The following is a 22,591-nucleotide window of genomic DNA, read 5'->3' on the forward strand; positions in this document are numbered from 1 at the left end:
GAGGGCACGTTGCTGCCATTGCTGGTGCCCATCTGTTAGGCTGGCGTGGTGCCCACGCAGAAGCCGAGTCTAAAGCAAGGGCTCCGTGATGTCGGCTCTGCCTCCTCTGTGACAGTACTGCCACCTGGGTGCCAAAGGACTTCTCACAATAGCTGCCGGTTTTAGGTAAAAAGCAAAACAATAACATTTTCAAAGGGAGCAAAAAATGAATGTAATCCAATGGAAAACTTGTTTTGCTTTCAAGCAAATTTGGTGTCATGACTTTTTATATACATATGTGGGTGTATATATATACACACACACATTTATACCTAAAATCACATTGTTGTTTCCTGTTGTGACGGGTGACTGCAGTTACTCGTTTTCATGAAGACTGCGAATTTGTCATCAACCAGGCCAGTGACCGATAGATTTCACCTAAGTATAGGGGAAGGGATAGTTCTGAATATTTAGCAGTTACACTTGGGACAAGATTGCTTGCAGAAAAGAGATCACATTTAAGTACCTGAAGAGACTGAGTCTTTCTAGCCCAGGAAATTGTTTGAAAAACACAGGTAACCAAATAAAGGGTATTGAATTTCAAACACTTCAGAAATGTCCATCCCTTACCTAATGTTTCTGATGGAGTCAATGTCACCCAAAGCCTGGTGGTGATCTTTTAGAGGCAGTGAATGGAATTCAGAGTAATAACGCATAATCCTCCTTCAAGCCGTTAAAATGACCTTAACTGTTGTCTGCAGAATTATAGCTGCAGTGTTTCATGTCCTGCCAAAATTCAGCTTATATTTTACACAGAGTATTCTATTTAGTTGTGTTTTCTTCAATAGAACTATTTATTCTTTTATTTTATTGTGGTCTGGTAAATGAGGTACTAAGTTTTATGCCATGTCCAATAGTATTATGTAAAAATATGGGTCAGTTTAAATTTTTTTTACTGATCTGACGTTAAGTATGAAAGTGTTTGTGTGTTTGGAACACTGGGCTATTGTCAGTCTGCCCTGGAAATCTCACTGATGAGATTAATGCGAAATAACTTCAGAGTGTTCTAGCTTTTCCTATTTAATGGAATCTGAATATTTTGCCTTTAAATGAATACAGGTTTATAGTTATTAAAGGAATTATGTTTAGTCATCAAGAAGAATATAATACAATAATAACAGAAGTAAAATTGCATTTTAACAGTTTTGAAATAGAAATATTACAGAAAAGTGCACCAGGGGGCAATGTTACACAAACTCTTCCAAGTTCTTTTTAGTGTGTAAGCAAATACTGCATTTTAGAAAGATGTGTTAGCTTTAGTCTTCGGTGATGTGAGACTCTGCAGTAACAGCAGTTCTCTCTGAAGAGGGGAACTTCATTAGTATCAGAAATATTTACCGTCTCCTTGACTTCTGATTAGAATTCGTGATTGAGGCAGACCTGGCTACTGATAAGTAGGCACTGTTTTCGTAACTGTGGGAATGGGAGACATAGATGGTGCTCTACAGGCTACTCAAGGTGACACACTATAGTTTTAACACTCCCAAACGACCTCCTAACTGGACTAATGGAGCAACCGCTGAGAAGTGGAAGCTGTTAATCTGGGGATGGTTTTACTGTATGAAGAGCTTTCTAGAGCCCAAAGGAAAGGTTCTGCAATCGGTTTAGTTCTCTGCGTTACAAAAGAGCTACCTCACAAAATAAAGGCAGTGTTGGAATACAATGTACGGGCTTTTTGCCAAAAGCTCCTAGCAACAATATCTCTGAATCTGCAGAAGAAAACCCCAACAGCGTTTAGTTGGTGTTTCAATAGGGAAGGATGGTTCAAGTAGGAAGGACGTGCCACGGAACTGCTAAAAAAGCTTACTATGCGTCCCTGCTCCGTCACCTGCGGTTGTCATTTATTGGATCTGGATTCTTTATGACGACACAAAGAACAATCCTTAGGGTTTTTTTCATTGAATTGATGGAAAGATTTATTTAGAACTGTCATACATTCTTAATTTTATGAAACAAAAGAAACATTTCATGTCTGGTTTCATCCAAAATATTTAAACTGCATCTTGTATTTTTAAAGTGGCTACTGCTTTAGTTTGTAGTTACGAAGTCAGGATACCATACTAGACTTAAAAAGGATTCCAAGTCCAACAAGGTCGGGGTATTTTAGGTTATTTTTCAGCTGATTATATAGGGAGTAATGATTTTGTTTAGTCAGTTGCATTTCTAGGCAGAAATGAAATCCTTTTTTTTTTTTGTTATTTAAAAGTCGTGGAACACTTGGCACAGGGAAGATGATGGCCATTAGCTTGTAGCTGTCACCGTCATCTATAACCATGCTCACATACTTCCAAAAATAGTAGTACAGAAAAATGCTCTAATCTAACATGGTCCTGGGAAACATAGATGGAATTATATGTGGAATTAAACTGGCTTCTGAATTAACTGATTCTATTTCAACACCAAATCATATGAAAAGATAGAATATTATGGATGTGGGCTGATTTGCATATTAATGTCAATCTTATCCATTTACTGTAGTGCTGTAGCTGACTTCAAGTAATATAAGCAATGTAATCTATGCACAAAGCAGATGGAGACAGTTTGGGTCCGGGTGCAGCCCAATGACCTAATGCCTGTTTTATATACCTGTTTATCAGGCAGATAAGAAAAAATCAGCGGGCTTTCATTTGCCTCGAAAGGGATTGAATTTCTGTAAATTTGCAGGAGAAGTAATTTATGTGTTTTAAAAAACTATTTGCTGACTGCAATTATAAATAATAGAATCATAGAATGGTTAGAGTTGGAAGGGCCCTTAAAGACCATCTTGTTCCACCCCCCCTGCCCTGGGCAGGGCCACCTCCCCCCAGCCCAGGTTGCTCCAAGCCCCGTCCAACCTGGCCTTGAACACCTCCAGGGATGGGGCAGCCACAGCTTCTCGGGGCAACCTGCCCCAGGGGCTCACCACCTGCACAGTGAAAATGTTTTTCCTAATATCTATTCTAAATCTCCCCTCCTTCAGTTTAACACCATTCCCCCTCATCCTATCACTACACGCCCTTGTAAAAAGTCCCTCTCCAGCCTTCTCATAGGCACCCTTCAGATACTGGAAGGGGCTGCAAGGTCATCCCAGAGCCTTCTCTTCTCCAGGCTGAACCCCCCCAACTCTCTCAGCCTGTCCTCCCAGCAAAGGGGCTCCAGCCCTCAGAGCATATTCGTGGCCTCCTCTAGGCCTGCTCCAACAGGTCCGTGTCCTTCTTATGTTCATGGCTCCAGAGCTGGATGCAATATTCCAGGTGGGGTCTCCCCAGAGCAGAGCAGAGGGGCAGAACCCCCTCCCTCGCCCTGCTGGCCACACTTCTTTTGGTGCGGCCCAGGATGGGGTTGGCTTTCTGGGCTGTGAGCACACATTGCCGGCTCATGTTGAGCTTCTCATCTACCCGCACCCCCAAGTCCTTCTCATCAGGGCTGCTCTCAATCCATTCTCTGCCCAGCCTGAGTTTGTGCTTGGGATTGCCCCGACCCACGTTCAAGACCTTGCACTTGGCCTTGTTGAACTTCATGAGGTTTGCATGAGCCCACCTCTCCAGCCTGTCCAGGTCCCTCTGGATGGCATCCCTCCCCTCCAGCGTGTTGACAGCTCCACACAGCTTGGTGTCGTCAGCAAACTTGCTGAGGGTACACTCCATCCCACCATCCATGTCACCAATAAAGATGTTAAATAGTTCTAGTCATAGTACTGACCGCTGAGGAACACCACTTGTCACTGCTCGCCACTTGGACATGGAGCCATTGACCACAACTTTTTGAGTGCAACCATCCAGCCAGTTTGTTATCCACCAAATGGTCCATTGGTCAAATCCATGTCTTTCCAATTCAGACACAAGGATGTCATGTGGAATGGTGTCAAAATGCTCATCTCTAGCCTGCGGTAAGCCTGCTTACAGGCTGACTCAAATAATCTGAAATTATTAGTTAAATAAATAAAAAGAATATTTACCTTAGAAAACATAACTCATTATCTACTCTTATGCACTTCCAAGTGCTGGAATTGACCAGCACCATCTGAAATCCCTTTCCCAGCCATGTATGCTGCTCAAACCAGGGGGCCAGAAATAAGGCTGAAGGGGACAGTACCATAGTTATTTTGGCAAAATAGAAAAGAAACTTTGGAAAATGTCCAAACTGAAAGAATATTAGCCCTGCAAATAGATGTGGGAAACCCAGCTTTTTGCACTCTCCAGACATGCCCAGATAGACAGTTGATGAAATATTACTTTGTTTGGTGCATGCGACTTCAGATGTCCTGAAATAGTATTTCAGGAAATCTTTATTTACCAATTTTTGGCCGCTGTTTCGTATGAATGCTTTAAATGGTTATTTCCCAGTGAGGTGCACTGGACATATTTCAAAAGTTAATAATTATAGTTTCAAAATACCCTGAGAAATTACCCGTTTTTTGACAAATAACTCATGAAATCCGCACTGATAGCTCTGCGGCACTTCTTTGCAGCCACAATGGCCACTTTCACTTGTTTAAAATGTTGTTTTGTCACATGTCTTTGCCAGGAGCTCAGAAGGAACCCAGGGCTTACACAAAAGCAAACGAGGATCTTCCGATTCGTAATGTGATGTCAGGAGCAGACTTAATTCCTGAATTATTTTTGATACCCCTAACACCGATAATTTTAAATAACCATGTGCTGCCATCACATTTTCCCCATCTAATACTAACTTTTTTCCGATTTTCATAGCAGAGCAGTTCAATGCATTCTTTTCGTGCTTCTACAGCGCACTTTTCTTACAATTATGTGGAAGTTTCAGCTCACCCAGTTTGCAGTACAATACTAAAGCCTATCGCTTTTGATTCTTGTTGTCATTTTCTTCCCACAAGTTTCTTTTTTGTATCCCTGCGCGCACACACACACGCACACACACTCCTCAGTATCACCTATCTGGAATTAACTTTTACATAAATCTGGTTGGGACTTTTAGAGACGATTGCTCTTTCTCCGGCAGCTGGAATTAATGAGGATATTATGTCAACTGAAAAATGAGACTTTTGGAAAGCAGGAACAGGGCATTCTCAGTGGGTGGAATTTATATTCAATCTACATATGGTATGGCGATGTTCTCTTTAATTGTTTACACACACATCAAATGATCTGTTTGGAAAAAGACTTTGTCAAATAGTGATCTCAGAAAACTCATGGAAGAGGAAAACAAATAAACTCTGTTTTCAATGACAGGAGTTCAATGGCTTTTGTATAACAAGTAGTTAATTTTGGGATGTATTTTTGGCCATACTGAAGATCAAAGCCAAAAGAATTGTCTGGAAGTCACACAGGTTTTCCATGAAATCCATCAATATTTTAATAGAAATCAGGGTGAACATAAGAAATAAATCTCAGTCAAATAAATTGTTGAAATGCCCTTTTTGCTTTTCCCAGGATGAACATTGAAGTAATTGTAGCTTAAAGAGTTTATATAAAAATTTAAAATAAAAAAAAATGTAGAAAGTTACAATCCAGAAATGTCGGAATATTCTACAGTATCTACTATCTTATTGTACCTTAAATTCAACTTTTATACAAAATAAGGAAGTAAAACGGAAAAGAGTACATAAAGATGAAATAGATAACAAGAATAAGCTTAATTAAAAGAAAAAAAAGCTGTAATTGTAAGGGAAAATATAATAGGAAATACTGTTAATCATAGAGGAAAAGACAGAGTGCCTCTTCTTTTATTCATTTTGTAGCCTGCAGGTGGTGTACGTACCTTAAGAATGTTTTGGAACTCCAAAACAATGGTTATTTTCCTCTTTTCTACTAATGTTTTATACAAATGTATTTTATGTTTGGTAAGATTGTGTTTTTTAATCTGGTAGAAATCTGGTTTTCCTTCTGGACAAATGAATGAGGAGTTCACTTCAGATTGATCAGAGCCCCAAGACAGTGCGTGTTCTTTGACTGTATCTCCTACAAGCAATTAAAATAAACTTTATTAATTTATTTATGGGTTCTTTGGGGGAAAAAGGTGGATGGGATACTAGAACATAGCAATGGATACTTTCAGAATATGAGAAAAGAAATCACCCACCCCACCTCTTTATTTTGGATATTTACAAAGGGTACCTACGCTCAAGCTAGCATATGTAGCTATAGCATCTTACTGTTTTTTCAGTACAAAAAATACAGCAGCCAAATTATCTTTGCTCATCAAATATATTATCAAGAAAACGATATGTTCAAAGATAATGATTTGTTTATTTTTTGGAAGTTCTTACACGTGTTGATGATTTTCTTGCATGTTATCTACAGTCAATTAGGACTCTTGCAACGCAGCAGATGCAGACCTGAACTAAACTTGGTTAGCTCCTGTCAGCACTGTGGTTGCAACTTTCCGGTGTAATTATCACTTGTAGTCACAATAGAGTCAATTACAGGACTGATTTAACCATTGACTCTCCCCAAAATAGTATCAGTGGGCTGTGGGCAGGGTGGGGGAATGCCCCAGGGGAGGTCAAGCAGGGTCACTAAGGGCTGGGAGTTCCCTCAGGGTCCTGAGCTTTTTTCAAATAATGACTTTGTACCTTTGTTTGATGGGCATCCCGGTCTACCTGGTGATAATTCATACTTAACACTTGCTTTTGGGTGAAGGAACTACTCCTTGATCTACCAATATCAATTGTAATATTCATAGAATCATAGAATGGTTTGGGTTGGAAGGGACCTTGAAGATCACCCAGTTCCAACTCCCCTGCCCTGGGCAGGGCCACCTCCCCCCAGCCCAGGTTGCTCCAAGCCCCGTCCAACCTGGCCTTGAACACCTCCAGGGATGGGGCAGCCACAGCTTCTCTATTCTAGTGTCTCACCACCCTCAGAGTGAAAAATTTCTTCCTGATATCTCACCTAAATCTCCCCTCTTCCAGTCTGAAGCCATTCCGCCTCAGCCTATCACTACATGCCCTTGTAAAAAATCCCTCTCCAGTCCCTCTCCAGCTTTCTTGTAGGTGCCTTTCAGATACTGGAAGGCTGCTATAAGGTAATATCCATCATACATTTTTGTAATCATTTCCCATAAGTGACTTTATGGGTACTAAACTGCAAACTTTCACCTCTGGGTGAAAGTGACACTAAGTAGAAACTGCATCACTGTGTCTAAACTGAAAATAGATGTTATTGTATTAGCACTAAATGCTCAAATTTGGGGCTGCTTACTGCTGAGACTGTTGAACAAAGCCCTGCATTTTCTGTTTTTACAAACAGTAGCAAAGGCAATGATTGCAAAAAAGACTTATTCCTAAAAGTCTTATTACTTTTGTCACACCTAGTTAGGAGAGGGCTGCCTTCTCACAAAGCAGCCTAAAATTTTTTTCACTCTAAAGTCTGTAGTGTAAGAAACAGTAAAAAAGTGTGTAAGAAGCTGTGTACTGAGATGCCTTCTTGGAAACTGCCTTTTCCCTATGAAAATAAAATCAGACTGAATTCTCAAGTGCCAGGATCAGCAAAGCTGTCGAGGGGTGTGTATGGGAAAATGCCGTGCTGTGAAGGGATACGGAGCATCTCTGTGCAGCAGCTGGAGAGGAATAACCATCTCCTGCTGCCCGCTGCATCTGCCGGATACGTATGTGAGGCATTTGTTAGATTATAACAGGCCTTTTCCCCATCAATTACATTTTCAGATTACACAGTATACGTGCAGCATTTGTCCAGAGCTTTGTAGTACTAAATACCAGGATTACTATGATTTATTTATATTGAAAAGCCAAAGAATCGCTGCTGTTTGTATAACGAATCAATTAGTGTCATAAACATCACTTTACATCTGAGATTAGATTGCTACAATGCCCTCGATGCTGTTATGTTTTGATTAGCACCCATTTGTGAAACAGAAATAATTTGCTTCAAAGACCACCGAAATCCTTTTCTGAGTTTGACTGAAGTACGGCACCTTTTGCAGTTATTGCCCATATGGTACTAAAATCCACTTCATATATGATTTGTTGTTATGGAAGCTTTAGTTCTCCTTGTCTACCATAAGTGGAAAATAAACTTAGCATCTTAAGAGTTTCTTTAAGTTGTTTAATGGGAAAAATACTATATTTAGTTTAACAGAAGCATAAATTTGCTATGAAAAGTGACTTACTGGAGCAGTTTTATGGGTATAAATTATATTTCCACATTCCCTAGTGCAAGGAAAACCCAAAATAAAAAAAAAAAAGTCAGGATAATTACTGAAAGTTTTCATTTTTTTTTTTTCAGGGAAGGCAGGGTTGCAGCCCTGAATGTAAGAAGGTCAGATGCATCACTACATTTTAACTTTGTGAGAATTCTTTTTTTTTTTTTTTTTTTTTTTTCTGAAAAAGCTGCCTTTGGAGGGAGTACTTTGGTGATCTAGAAGACCAGGAAAGCTCTGGGAGCTAGAAAGGCGTTCATACCCATCATTAGCGCGCTGAAACTATTTGCAATTGTTGCTGCTTGTTCTTATTTTGTTTAGGGCATTTTCTCAAGAGAGGTGTATGTTTTACTTGAGAAATCCTCCAGGCATAGCTTGAAGTTAACCCTCAGCACCTATGAGTCTGCACAGAGAGCTTTTTTGCTGCTGGAACTCAAAAATTCAGAAGCACTGTGTATAAAAAGGGGTTCCAGTTCTTTTTTGAAAGCTGAAGGTGAAGTATATTTGGTTCCAAATTTGTGCTTTGAAATTATTTCTTAAAAAGCAAAAACCCACTGGCAGCTTTTAGCTCTTTTGGGCATATTCACAGCCCATTGCTTTTCTGGTAAATGATAATGCTGATCAGCAAACATAAAATATACAGCATTATCTTTCATTCTGCCCACTAAATACTAGCAATTAAATAACAGCGATAATAGCTCCTAGCACATTAGTTGGGGTTTTTTTTGTAAAAAATAGATGATTTTGTGATAATCAGGAGACATCTGTGTTAAGAAATGATGCACAATCTCTCAAACTGCTAAATAAAAATTCAAATATAAAAAGTCAGGTTTGCAAGTATTATATGATACCTTGCATACAGGGACCTCCCAACCCTTCTGTTTATTTTATTAAATTATAAGTATACTATAGACTTTTTTATCGGTAGTCTACACTTACGTGTGCTCAGAAGTACAATTTATTTGTCAAAGTTTCCTACATCTACTTTGCATATCAAGTAATTGTCATTTGCATGCAGATTTCTGGGCTAAGTTAAAATTTGTCTGCAGTGCCAATATGTGGAAAATTACATATTTCATTTTCATTGTGGTTCAAAGAACCGTTTTTACTTACTTAGACTGAGAGGACAATATTTCATACACCTTAAATTAATAATAATTGGGCACTTGTTGGAAGGTGGCTGACTGGGACTCAGAAGCGTTTTCTTCTGGATGAATGGAACATATTTACTTTGGCACTAAATCAAAGGATTTTATTTTGTGTTGTATGACAAACATAAAGAATAGTTTTCTGAAACCATTTTCCTTTCTAGGTTTTAAATGATCTATATGCACATTCTTTACTGAGTTTTTACAGCAAGCAACCTTCGCTAAAGCAATTCTAATAAATAGAAGAGAATGATTTTCCCTTGCAGAAATAATGCGCTTTTCTATCTTGTTCACTTTACTGTTCTAAAAGTGTCTTTTCGTACTGTTTTAACTGTAACAAAAGAAAACTGATTTTCTCCAACAGCTCAATTAGGTGGTTTTTTTCTCTCTAGCTTAGCATTAACCTGATCCCAAGATTTTAATTTAAAAACTGCACCTTATTTTCTATTATTCTTAATCTCAGTTCGGTAGAAATAATATAATATCTTAAACTTCTCAGGATAAAGTCTCACAGCCTCCAAACTCCCCTGGGTTCATTTGCCAAACTCTATTTCTTATTTTAGCAGGGTTTTGTCTCGGTTCAAGACAGGAAACATAGGAAAAGATGACCAATGTTTTCCAAATGGAAATGTATAAAAAATCTGTTAATGTGTTAAACTTGAAGCTCTAAGCATGTATTAAATAACGTATTATTAGAACAGAACTTTTTTGTTTAATTGATAGTTAATGATATAATATCTATTTTACCAGTTATCAAAATAATAATAGGATTAACTTTTATAATCTGAATTTATAAGAGACTTCTTGGACTGTTTATTTCTCTGAATAAAGATTATGGAAAATTCACTAGTTCTCTAGAAATTTTTTTTTTTTAAAATATATTTTAGCTGTTTTGACTCTTGAAAGTATGTGGAAATCATTAGATGATAAAGTGATGTAAGTGTTTAATAACACTACTGACGTTTTCTTACTGCATTGAGATATTGAGATACAACTTGTTTTCTCTTCTAAGTCATGGTAGAATTGTAATTTTAATTTCAAAACTTTTGTGTTATGTATCTTAGATAAGGGGAAGGACTGCATGTAACAAGGTAGTTCCCATTTTTCCTGCCTCTCTTGACTTTTTCCCTTTTTTTCTTAGTTGATGGCCCATTTCTTCAATTTTATTTTTTTCTGTTCAGAAAATAAATTATTTCATTTTGATCAGAGAAACACGGTTCCACATATTGTAGTTTATTAAACTGAAGTGAAATTTATTATTTCCACCCAGCTTTTTGGTTTACCCAGACTACTGTGTGAGCTGTGGGAAATGTCATTCCGTCTGTACCTGTTGCTGACGATTTTCTCAGAGCATTGAGCTTTGTGATGGATGGCTTGCTCCAGCTCCAGCAGATAATTTGATGTAGTCTGTTTTTCAAAAATAAAGCAGTTGTAAGGGGGCGCAGGATATTACAGAGGCTCAAAACAATGCAGTTGAGTCATCATACTTTGCTGAATTGGTGAAAAAGAAGTTTTTCATTCTTAAATAGTTCATTTTGACAGTTCCAAAATTCAACTCTAAAATTTCTCTGCCACTTCCACTGGCAGAACCGCATTTATTTATTTATTTATTTTACCCTAAAAAAGAAACGTTTCAAAATAATGGCATTTGGGTATGCAGATCTGACAAGTTTCATCATTTACAGTTTATCGGAGCAAAACCTTAGTGACCATAGACACACAAAAGTGGCTTCACACTTTAAAAAAAACATCAGCATATTTTGACAGTTATGTCATTGATCTCCTAAAGCTTTTGACTGATATCACGTATTTTAATCTCTATATCCATTTCTAATGTTACCAGTATGACATGGTCACTATTATCAAGATGCTGATCCAGAAAAATAAGTAAATGTTTAATGCAGGCTCTCGAGAACTATCGAACTTAATAGGAGTCTAATTGAACACAACTGAAAAATACTTATTCCCTTAACTGAGAAATATATATGTTGACATATTTTTAGCAGAAACAAGTATGAAACCATTAATTGATGATAGCTTAAAAGAGAAGAATAGACAATACTCTCCAGCGCCTTACACAGCTATTTGCATTTTTACCGAGAACCTGTGACATAGAATAGCAAAGCTCTGCATTCGGATCAGGCGGGGGGAAATGATTGCAAAGTGTGCGAGGTGGGAGAGAATCTGATCCACTGTTACTGGAGTGGGTAAATATGAGTCTAAAACGCTCTATGCTTGTAATCCCCTTAAAAAATCATGTAGATTATATTCACTGTAGGCCTGTCTAGAAATTGAAACACATGTCTCTTGAGTTACAAGTAGAATTTATACAAATCACTATATTCAGTAACATTCCTAACTTGGGGGGAAAAAAAAAAAAAGAATTTTTCATTTGGGTTTATTTTCCAAAATTTTTCATGGATGGCCTGCAAAGGACATAAATGTTGTTGGTGCTGAATTGTACAACTAAGTCTTTAAAGAGTTGTCAAAGCCAGAGCAACAGTTAACTGTCTCTGACCTTGGCACAAGGCAGGAATTAAAGTGCATATTTATCACCACATGTAGAAAGTATGCATTGAAGCTTGAAAGCTGGTAGAAGAAAAGGTTTCTGCCAAAAAAGCAATGATAGATAGAGCAGTACATGGCAGAGATCCCAAGGTTGAGGCACCAGATGTGAGTTATATAATTTGTGAGGAAAGATGTTTAATGTGACAGTCAGAGCAAAGTCATACTTGAACAAATCAGTTGTTGTTTACATAGGAGACTATGAAGCGATAGCCTTAAGTGTGCATACTTTGCTGAAAAACATTTATTCCACTCTGTGGTGGTCCAAAATGAATAAATTTGATACAAATCACTCTGTGCTCCTGGGAATAATACCATACAGATCTTCAAGACAGCAGGAGAGCACAGAGCTGATTCTTCTATAACTTGCATAATGCTTGTCTGTCTCTGCTGTAGGGAAATTTTCAGTTAGCCAAGAACCAAGTGTCACTAGAATTGTGAGATAAACTATAACAGGAGAAAACTTCTGCCAAGCAGCCCATTCCCTGTAATCCTAGTCTCAGAAGGAGCCAAGAAATAAACAAAGTTTAAGAAGTAGAAAACCACTTTGTTAAGTATGCAATCAATATTTTGTGAAAAAGAAGGAAAAAAGCAGTCGACGATTTGACTCCATTCACTTCTCTGTCTTAGGTACTTCTGTCTAACTTTTGTTATTCACTCTCTTCTGTTGCTACATTGTATTTTAGGCCTTTGTAAACCGCATGAAAGGAGGCAAATTATTTCACTGGCTGTCTTCTAAAGAAAATGGGTAAAAAATTATTAGTCTGCTGCCAAGAAGGAACTTGGTTCCCCACAACAATCTCCTGAAAGCCTAACTAGCAGGCTCTATCATAGAAGCCTACAGAGTATATTTAAATTACAACATTAAAACATTTTAGTTACTCTGCAAGGGAGGGATACAATTATGTGTATCGTGAGAAGGTCAGTTCGTTATCATGCAGAGAACTTTTTAATTACCTTTTATGATTGGTATTTCTTTGCTTATCTACGGAATACAGAATTTTGAAATTAAACTGAAAAATGTTTTCAAAAACAGAAACTGCATCTCAAAGGTATTTTGGTAGTTGAGATGCACAAATGTGATTTAGAAATGCCACTAGGCACCTGCTGCCCAATGCACGGAGGGACAAACAGTTTGGGAGGCTAGTGCTATGGTTTTCTAACTCCATATTCCTTCACTGGATGGTTCTGAGCATACGTGTCAGCCATCTCTTGGGAGACAGAAAAAATGTGTTTGAGCTTTCAGTGATGCAGAAATTCAGTGAATTCAGGGAGTCCTCTTCCCATTAGTTCCTGTTACCTTTAGTGTCCTGTGACATCTATTTTTGTCTTCAGGTCCCCCAATATCTCAGACCTCTTTGCTACTTCCTTGTGGTGCCTCCAGTTCTGTATACTTACACCCGTGAAATTCCAGTAGCTCTACCTCCTTCCTACCTCCTGCCCAGTGAGAAAATCAACAAACACGCTCAGCAATACGAAGCTGCATGGGTACTGACTAGCAGGAGCTCCATAGCCGAGCACATCACCACCAGCTAGGCTGCCTACATTTTCTCTTTTTCCCAGCAGATCACAAATGGGGTCTGTATTCTTGACCAGTCACAGGACTTCACAAAATATTTAGCAAAACGAGACCAATTCCTCTTTGAAAAAAATCGGCGGACATTGAGCAGTTGGTTAAAAAGGTGTTAGACAGACAATGCAACTGTATAACCTCAGTTTTCTTTGGAAACAAGACAAGGATAGGGGTGCCCTCATCTAGCGCTGTTGGTTGGGAACATTTAATTTCATAGCACAAGAGTTCCAGCACTGGAGAGAGAACAGAAAATCATACTAAGGTGCTGACAGATTCCTAGATTTATACCTGTGTTTAGGAAATTGTATTCTCTAGCCCCCGAGTTTCATAAATGCTGGTAGTCATTTGAGGAACGGTTGAGATTCAGGAACACTGGTTACATACGCCCACTTCGTAGTCATCAAACAGCTCATTCTGCTCTTGACCATCTTTCTTTCCGTGTAATTTCCTTCCTTTTTTTTTCCATACTGTTAATGCTTTGAAATAACTGTTCTAATCCCCCAGTTTCCCATTACAATTTTTTTTTTCTCTTTCTATTACCAGTTTAACACCGCAGGTTGATTTCTTCAGTCATTGTGTTCAATCTTTCTATCCCAGCTCTTCCTCTAATTTCTTTTAACAATCGATACTGTCCATCCTCACCACCTCTTACTCACATGTAAGTGCTTGAGCTCATTCTTCAATTTGTGTTCCCACTTTCTTACCTGCTTGTTATGGTCAGGTTGCCTACCTCCTCTCAAATTCCCACCCTGCTCACTGATTCCTTATAAATATATTTCCCATTCCCACTGTTTCTTCCACATCTTTCAGCAACCATTTTTTTTTTATTCAACTCACATTTTTTCTCCCAGTCTGTAAACAACTTAAAATAAGATCTTTTAACGGGACAGGGTTTTGGTTACCTTAAAAAAATGTACAGAGCTTCTGTTCCTGCCTGTAGAATCTATTGGACTAATCTGAAAAACTTTACAAGTTAATGAAACTACTTTATTTTTTCAGTAAAGAAAGAAATGTAACATATGTCATGCTGATAGCTCCCACATCATGGACCAGGGCAGGGCCTTCAACAGAGAACCTAGACATCCTCCCCCGGCAACCTAATTGACATAGTCTGCTCTCTTCCTGACCTGACAGTATGCCTCCCTTCCTCTTAAATAGGAGTGGTCCCATGCCACTGGGGAAAGTTACAGCACGGCAAAATTATCACAGTAAAATTCACTTATTTATTGCCAACAGTGAAAGATGTAGAAGAGGGCAAAGAACGCCGTTAACATTGAACTTACGCAGCTGATGCTGTCAGTGCTCCCCAACTCAAGTCGGTTTCCCAGGAATGAACTAAGTTTCACATAGCAAATATTTATAAAGTGATACAGTGCAAAGTCTCAGATGCTACACTGTTAGTATTTCACAGCACGGGGAAATGCATTTTATATGCTGGTGTCATAGAGAACTTAAAATAAGACAATTTTACAATTTGTATATGAACAACGGCCAGGAATAGTTTTTTATACATTGCCATCAAAAGAAATTATTTTCCTATTCAGCATAAGATTCATAAGTACGCTAACGTTAATCACTTAACACTATCATAGGCTGCTAGACAGCCTAGAGAGGAATAATACTGTGCTGATTATGGTCAGGTCGTTTATTAAAGTACAATAAACTATTAAAGTTCAATAACACCCTTCCAATAAAACCATTTAATAGAAATGAAACACGTAAACTATTGCTCTGACCTGTGACTTCTCCCACAAAGGTCCTGGCCGTGCAACAGGGATGCTGCATTAACAATGAATTTTAGCATTTATATGTGATTATCAGGCAACCGTAAGAACCCCAGTATTTAGGAGAAACAATCTCTTCCTGCGAGGCTTATACACACACAAGGAAGAGAATGACTACATTTGTCTCTCTATACATTCTGAGACCAACTTGAATAAAATGGAATTCAAAATTAGCATCAAAGAGGTTCTGTAATTTCTCTTCCTCTCATACTGAAGTGTACAAAAAGAACAGAAAAAAAGATGCATTCTACCAGTAAAGAAAAGTACCGAAAGAAAAATTATTCTGAAATCCAGTTATTGGGGGTACTGAGGTGGTAAGATGTCTTGGTGCTAGCTTCTTGTTGCCTAGGCAAGTGCTTCAACCATTACCTTGTTAACTAACGTTTCCTTCTGTGATCAATTTACACCATAAAAAATGCACTGTTACATTTTCTTTGGAGCCAGATCAGGCATCCCCAGAAACTCCACCTCCTCACTGTGTCCCAGACGGGCTCAAGTGGGATAAAAGTGTCTAGAGGCTCAGTCAGTGTGGTATTTTAGACTGCATTTTTGGACGTAGATTTTAGATGCCAAAATCCTTTTTCAGATACAGCCCCTGAACTATTGTTACATGTGATTGAAATCAACCACAGCTGGCGACCAAACAGCTAAAGACGGTCCTAATCTAAAGCCACCGGACTGAACGAGGAGGCAGCTTCCCTGCAGATTTCTCTGGACAGAGGCTTCGGAAGGGTTCTGTCTCTTCTGCTAAATGCTTTTTAGTTGTGCATTACTGAAGGAAAACTGCCAGTAAATGTTTCTTTAGCTCTTCAGTAGGTCTTTAAAGTTCAAATTATTTTGGATTGTAGACCATCGCATTTCACTGCTTTCATCACATGGCAAGTTATTTGCCATCACATGGCAAAATTCATAAACAGTCCGCCTAGATTCTTTCAAACAGTGACTAATGCTCTCATCGTGTTTACTGGATGTGTTTGTTTGAACGCTATGTTCGTGTACACAATATTCATGAGAATATTGAAAAGCATCTTTTACAGAATCATGAAGAAAAATCATATTCTTCAGTTACAATAGCCACACATTTCTTGAATCTTCACAAATGATATTCATCAAAACCACAAAGGCGCTTCTCATTATTGATATCTGCTAAAAATCTGGCCAAGTATGCTTAGAATCATAGAATCATAGAATGGTTTAGGTTGGAAAGGACCTTGAAGATCATACAGTTCCAACCCCCCCACCACAGTCAGGGACACCTCCCACTAGAATGGTACCATTTTCTAGAGGAAAGCATGGGAATGAATAACACTTGGATCTGTTAAATTACAGCAAAAAGAATTTACCTCAAACTAGTCCCATTTCCTTCTAACCAAATTCTTGTTGCGTGGGTAGCGTCCCTAAATGTCACCTACGCAGAGACGGTATCATAATGTTAGGTTTTCGCTGTCTCGCGTAGTCCTGAAACATATGCTTCCATGCCAAATCCCTTAAATTTGTTAATGTCCTTCACAACGCTGCAGATTATTTTATACCTTATTGCCCAGATAATTTATATGGTATGTATTAAAGTTGTTGAGTAAGTTTTCCATTAGTTTTATTGCTGTGTTTATTCTGCACATAGGCATAAGCAGTTATTTTCAGAAAGATGTAATGATTTTAGATGCATGCATTTCTTTGGTACTAACTTGAGAGACTTTGACTGGGCGTGAATCCAGCCTGTTGGAGACGATTCAACTGATGTCCAGAAACCAAAACAGTCACAGTCAGCCTCAAATCCTGGAAAAATCCTGGGTTATTCAGTAATCTTCAGCATCTATTACAAACTTACTGTAGCTGTAGCAGACATGAGCATCTGATTAGAAATTGTGAGATTGAAAGGTGAATAACAAAATACTACCAAAATGAAAACGACTGGAAAGCTTTTACTTTTTGTCCCTCTCTAGTCGTTGGAGTTTAGAAAGGATCTTTAATAATCCATATATTCTTGAGATATTGTGCAAGTTTGGTTCAGGTTTCCTTTCTGTGATTTTCTGTTTGAGTAGAGTATCCCCGCGTAGGAAATACCACACTAAGGATAATAATTTTAAAGGGCAAAATAGAAATGATTTTTAAATGTCCAGGTGCAGTACTGTTGGTCAACAGAAAAGCAATAGCAGCAGTGATAAAGCTAAAAGAAGAAAAATATTGAACGATAGAGGAGTCTCTTAGGATTTTACAGGCAGTAGCTAGCAAGGAGAAGAGTTTTGTTGCTTTTTTTCTTTTTTTAATTGACACAATGTACAATAGCAACTATAATCCATTCTTAATGTAGCATCCTGAAAGTGAAAGTACGTGAAGTTATACTCCAGCAATACAGGCTGGATATGGCCTTGGGCAACCTGGGCTGGTGGGAGGTGTCCCTGCCCATGGCAGGGGGGGTGGAACTCGATGACCTTCAAGGTCCTTTCCAACCTAAACCATTCTATGATTCTATGATGTTGACATTCACTGGAGTTGCCAATTGCATCAAAACAAGTTTTTACCTATTTTTATCCTGTTGGAAAACACAGGACATTAAACTGGGTATCACATTAAATTCTGATATTTCTGAATTAACATCAGGAATCTTTTCATCTGACTACTTCACAGCTTGGAGCGTAGTCTAGAAGTGTTAAAGTTAGTTTAAGAGTGGCAAGCTGATATTTCAATTGTTACGTAGGCAGTTGGGGTTTGTTTGTTTGTTTGTTTTAAGAGCTTTTCATCATTTTTGAAAATAAGGTATCAGGATCCTGAGTGTGCTAATAAGCCTTAATGGCCCTGGCAAGCCGCACCCCAAAATCCTGACCCAGTGGCGGAGGAGCCTCAGCCCTGAGCCTGCACTCCCTGCTGGCTGTAAGGGCACTGCATGGGCTGGGGGCTGCCCAGGGGGGCGGCAGGGAGCAGGACAGCTTGGGGGCAGCTTCCAGCACCCCCAGTCCTGGGCACCGGGAACATCCCTGGGGCTGTGGGCCTGTCGCCCAGCGGAGCAGGGCTGTGGGGAGCATCACTGAGGTAGGGGACTGATGGGATCTTGACAGGCTGGAGAGGTGGGCCTGTGCAAACCTCATGCAGTTCAACAAAGCCAAGTGCAAGGTCCTGCATGTGGGTCGGGGCAATCCCAAGCACAAATCCAGGCTGGGTGGAGAACGGCTGGAGAGCAGCCCTGAGGAGAAGGACTTGGGGGTGTTGGTGGATGAGAACTCAACACGAGCCAGCAATGTGTGCTCACAGCCCAGAAAGCCGACCCCATCCCGGGCTGCATCCCCAGCAGCGTGGCCAGCAGGGCGAGGGAGGGGGTTCTGCCCCTCTGCTCCGCTCTGGGGAGACCCCACCTGGAATACTGCGTCCAGCTCTGGAGCAGTCCGCATAAGAAGGACATGGACCTGATGGAGCGGGTCCAGAGGAGGCCACGAAGATGATCAGGGGGCTGGAGCCCCTCTGCTGTGAGGACAGGCTGAGAGAGTTGGGGTCATTCAGCCTGGAGAAGAGAAGACTCTGGGGAGACCTTAGAGCCCCTTCCAGTACTTAAAGGGGCTACAGGAGAGCTGGGGAGCGACTCTGGATCAGGGAGTGTAGCAATAGGGCAAGGGGGAATGGTTTTAAACCGAAAGAGGGGAGATTTAGATTAGATATTAGGAAGAAATTTTTTGCTGTGCGGGAGGTGAGCCCCTGGGGCAGGTTGCCCCGAGAAGCTGTGGCTGCCCCATCCCTGGAGGTGTTCAAGGCCAGGTTGGACGGGGCTTGGAGCAACCTGGGCTGGGGGGAGGTGTCCCTGCCCAGGGCAGGGGGGTTGGAACAAGATGGTCTTTAAGGTCCCTTCCAACCCAAACCATTCTATGATTGTATGGAGGGGGCCAGGCAGGGACTGGAGGGCTTAATGGTGCCCTCAGGGCCCTGGCAGCGAGTTGGGAAAGACAGACATGGTCACATGCATCCAATTTACTGATAATGCTCAGCATCCCTCACCTAGGTTACAATCAAAGGCAGTATCTGAAGCTCCATGATGGTCCTCATCTTTTCACTTTTTCATGCTCTTTTATGATGTGACTCTCGCTACAGTCTAGTGAGAGATACTGCTTTTGTTACTCCTTGCGAGAGCTGGATTCCCGTTTCTTTTAGTGGTACTATAAATAATTTTTATTTGATTATATTTGGGATTCCTACTGATGGATGCCTTCCTAGAACTTACTCAAACTAGTTTGCAGTGAGTCTAAAGTGTGAATTTACTCTTTTAGTCGCTGGTCTTAATAACGGAAGGGTGGTTTTTTGATTTATTTATTGTCCTTATAATGCCAAACCAACTGACGGTTGCCACATTGATGCTAGTCATACATTTATCTCCTTTCTTTGCTAGCTATTTAAGAAGTTTTGACTGAAAGAGACTCAAAAGTTTTACTAGCAAAACTTAGGTTCTTTTTGATTTCTCCAAGCTTACAGGTATATTGAAAGAGTTGATATAGTAATGTAACTAGAGGTGGTAACAAAAGTACGGAGTTATAGATTAGATTAAATTGTATTTTTTGTTGTATATTTCAAATTAAACTCATTGAGGTAATCTCCGTATGTTCATAGGTTAATGTTTGTTGAACAAACAGTTATGAATCATTGGCTCTGGCACTGAGTTCAGTAGAGCTGGAGTGGCACCAACAGCCATGACCTACGCTGCTTTTCAAAATAAACTTTAGTCTTCCAGTAGATCCTTGATAGTTTTTCTCTAAGTTTCTACCGACGTCGGGATGAATTAGTCAACATGTGATAGTCCGAGTCCCATGTGGGCTTCAAAACTGGGTCAAAAATAGCTGGCTGAGGCCCAGCTGTATGTGGAGCTGCAATAGCCTCTCTGCTGGTCGCACTCCAGCTAATCAGCTGGGAGATGGCGCAGGTATCTCACCGAGGACTCAGCTAGGCAGGCGGAGTGGGAAATGAGTTGGCTCACATCAGTTAAGTAATAACTGCTGTAACCATACAACAAAAGCAAATTCAGTTCAGTTTCCATTTTCAGAGTTGTGAAAGAATTCAGAATGATTCTGTTGTCCCTCTATTCAACTTTTGGTGGAATATAAACATTGTGCAATCGGTTACTCCAGAGCAATGTGCTTAACATTCCTGTGCTGAATTTAGGTAATATGACCCAGGGGGGCTGGGGGAGGCAGGGACACGCACTTCCCTTTCCCCTGGTAGCTGAACCATTCTGATTGAGGCCGGCTTTAACCATTTCTGTTGGATTTTCTCCCACCATAAATACTACTTGTCTGTTCAGATGGACTAGATCTAATTTGGTGTCATTTTTCATAAAACATTCACACTGTGTTGTTCAAGCATCTGATTCCTGCAGAACTCTGAACAGATTGTCTACTATCTTTAGGACTTTTCAACCTAGCTCAGTACTGAAGTGAAAATGTAAACTTATCTACTGGAGTTGCTATGATACCAGTTCAAGCTTTCATCTCTTAGTGTTATTATATCTGTAATTTCTTAAGTACCAGAAGTAAGAGTTCTGACTTGTGTATGGTTGGACAGATGATTTGGGTCTGCTGATATGTGTAAAACTGTATCTTATGTCCAAAAGTATATAATCCTGTTTCAGTAACTTTATTTAAAAAATCTGTTATTTATAAATCATTGAATGACTATTCCTCAGGAAATATTCTTTTTAAATAACGTCTTAGTATGCCAAATTCAAATAATGAATACATGGTTTCTTTTCTTGTAACTTCATGGTTCAACAATGAAAGTTCGTTATATTAAGTTTGTTGTATAAATTCCTATATGTTTTAAATGAAAGACTCATAGAATCATTTAGGTTGGAAAAGGCCTTTAAGATCATTGAGTCCACCACTAAACCATGTCCCTAAGCACAACATCTATACGTGTTTTAAATAAATCCAGGGATGGTGACTCAACCACTTCCCTGGGCAGCCAGTTCCAATCACCTGGTTTTCCTGCGATGTGCCACATGATGGCACTCAGGATGATCTACACCATAAGCTTCCCCAGCACTGAGGTCAGACTGACAGGTCTGTCGTTCCCCAGATCCTCCTTCTGGCCCTTCTTGCAGATGGGCGTGCCATCTGGCTAACCTCTGGTCAACTGGGACCTCCCCGCTTAGCCAGCACTGCTCGTAAATGATGGAAAGTGGCTTGGTGAGCACTTCCACCAGCTCTGTCAGTACCCTGGGGTGGATCCCATCTGACCCCATAGACTTGTGTGTGTCTAAGTGCTGGTAGCAGGTCCCTCACCATTTCCCCGTGGATTATGGGGGCTTCATTCTGCTCCCCACCCCTGTCTACTAGCACAGGGGGCTGGGTACTCAGGGAACAACTGGTCTTACTGTTAAAGACTGAGGCAAAGGAGGTATTGAGTATCTCAGCTTTTTCCTCATCCTTTGCCCCCCCCCATCCAACAAAGGATGGAGATTCTCCTTAGTGCTCCTTTTGTTGTGAATGTATTTATAGAAACATTTTTTATTGCCTTTTATGGCAGAAGCCGGATTAAGTTCTAGTTGGGCTTTGATCCTTCTAATTTTCTCCCTGCTTAACCTCACAGGATCCTTGTAGTCCTCCTGAGTTGCCTGCCCCTTCTTCCAAAGGTCATAAACTCTCTTTTTTTGTTGTTTGTTGTGTAAGTTCTTGTCTGTTTGCTGTGTTAGTGACATTATTGTAGCATTTTCCTCAACAGTTCTGATTTGCAAAGGTAAGCACAAAGATATATTTATAAATACCATGCAGTTGCTTCTACCAATGTTTCTTACCTTGCATAGTAGTATTCTGTTATCCACACACTATAGACAGATGTGGAAGTTTTGTTTGGCCTTAATATGTTCCTCCTCTATATGAATTGATTCATCTTTTCAGAAATTCCACCTCTGTTTGTGTGTCCAGTATTTCTAGCTGACTGTTCTCGTTAGCTGTTGCAAACCTCCCTTAAGACCGCTGGAATTCAGGTGTTACTGCCACTGCCTTCTTACATAAACCTTGTTTTGAACTTCCCCCTAAGCTTTTAGATTCACTATACTTTATGCGACCTTTAAAATTTGATAGAATGAGGTGAATACCCATCACCTAATATTCTGATTACAGATCAGGAAAGTATCTGCATTAGTGTTCTTTCAGTGACTTCCCGAGTTCTTTGTCGCCAGAGAGTCCTCATCAAGGAAAAAAGCTAAAGATGGCTACTGAAGGCTTTGGTTCCAAAGCATGAGAAACATGAGTCAAATATTGCAAAAGAAAGCCAAAGAATCATGGTGTTCATCTTATCTGCCCTATGTCTCCGATGACATTCATGGTATGCAAAGATTAAGCTGAAGGAAAGATGAGTCAGAGAGATCTGGATGTTGGTCCTAGAGGAAT

The sequence above is a fragment of the Charadrius vociferus genome, unplaced genomic scaffold (assembly GCF_000708025.1).
Source record: "Charadrius vociferus isolate BGI_N301 unplaced genomic scaffold, ASM70802v2 scaffold141, whole genome shotgun sequence".
NCBI classification, from domain to species: domain Eukaryota; kingdom Metazoa; phylum Chordata; class Aves; order Charadriiformes; family Charadriidae; genus Charadrius; species Charadrius vociferus.